The sequence below is a fragment of the Aplysia californica genome, unplaced genomic scaffold (genome assembly GCF_000002075.1).
Source record: "Aplysia californica isolate F4 #8 unplaced genomic scaffold, AplCal3.0 scaffold00108, whole genome shotgun sequence".
Taxonomy (NCBI): domain Eukaryota; kingdom Metazoa; phylum Mollusca; class Gastropoda; order Aplysiida; family Aplysiidae; genus Aplysia; species Aplysia californica.
In genome coordinates, this window is record NW_004797378.1 from 529,072 (window position 1) to 530,353 (window position 1,282).

Sequence of the window (1,282 nt, forward strand, 5' to 3'; positions counted from 1 at the left end):
CACACACACACACACACACACTCACACACACACACACATGCACACGCACACACATACACACACACAAACACACACACACAAAGACACACACTTTCTCTCTCTCTCTCTCTCTCTCTCTCTCTCTCTCTCTCTCTCGGTCTCTCTCACACTCACTTACACACCCTGCTTTATTATACATGTACAATGTACATGCATTTATTTGCAGTGTGGGCTGCCACCTTACGGGATTTGAATGGGTGTTTAGAAGAAGCAGAAGAAAAACAAATTGGACTTAGGCGCTGTACGTGTTTTTATGCTCCCATCGAGAGACGTTAGGTTATTTAGGACGCTGGCTTCAAACCTGCCTGTCAGAGCCAACCTAAGCTGAGAAGGATACAATATCCAAGCAGAAAGACGGAGATACTTGATACTTTATAGAATTTCTCCTCTTTCGGGAATCGAACGTGTGTCTACTGCGTGCGGCAACTAATTCAGTGCCTCCGCTAAACCACAGACGTTGGTAAACGGAAGAAAGGATGAAGTTGAAAGTAATTAACTGTGGATAAGTGAGAGTGTGCCATGAAAGCCTGGAAACAAATCGGAGTTGTAAAGGTGCCGTCTTTTGCGAAAACAATCTTTACCAGTAGGCCCCGCTTTCAATAGCTCATTATTATTCTTTGTGAAGTTGATAGAGATGCTTTGGACAATAACAATTTGGTGTAAAATAGATTTCCCCCCCAAGTTTATTTCGATTAGAACTAAAGCAGTTCAAGAAGTTGAAAATGAAATTACAGGGAAATTGAAGGAAAAACAAGCAGTTTTCTATTCATTCAGTCATTCAGTTTCAGTAGGCTACCGTTGGGGTGAACTGGAGTCTGGTGACATCTGATAAAAGAGACTTGTTAGATCTGTCTAGATCTAGATTTCTAGATTCTAGATCAAGATCTACACAGCTCTGATCGGATTGAGATCGTGTTTATAAATATCTTTGTCCTGGAACCCATCATATACATGATGACATGATGTTACACAGCTGGTTCCTTTTACTTTGTGTTATTAATTCTGGTATTCTCTTGTGTATACAGACCGGATAAGATAAAGTTTTCTTTTGATCTTTTATCGTTCCCTAGCCATAGCATTGTCATTGGCATTGAGTTTTCTGCTTCTCCTTTTCCGAGTATTGTCAAGGAACGAAAATTGACTTTGGTGGGTAACACTGGAAAGTGGCTATTCTCACCCGCCCGGAAGTTCTCGCAAGATCTACTCCTCCCCTCTTCTCTCTCTCTGTCTCTTTCTGAATACT

At 41.3% G+C, this 1,282-nt stretch overlaps 1 protein-coding gene across 3 annotated transcripts in view; it reads left to right on the forward strand.

The window, feature by feature from the left end:
- Positions 1-780: 780 nt before the first annotated feature.
- The window catches only part of LOC101853454 (N-acetylglucosamine-1-phosphodiester alpha-N-acetylglucosaminidase), a 32,234-nt gene continuing 31,732 nt past the window's right edge, over positions 781-1,282 (forward strand). For 2 of the 3 annotated variants that reach the window (XM_005095598.3, XM_005095599.3), the window contains exon 1: positions 781-1,189. The gene's annotated coding sequence lies outside the window, so the exon portion shown is untranslated. The remainder of the gene's footprint in view (positions 1,190-1,282) is intronic. The other variant, XM_035969037.1, reaches the window with a different exon arrangement.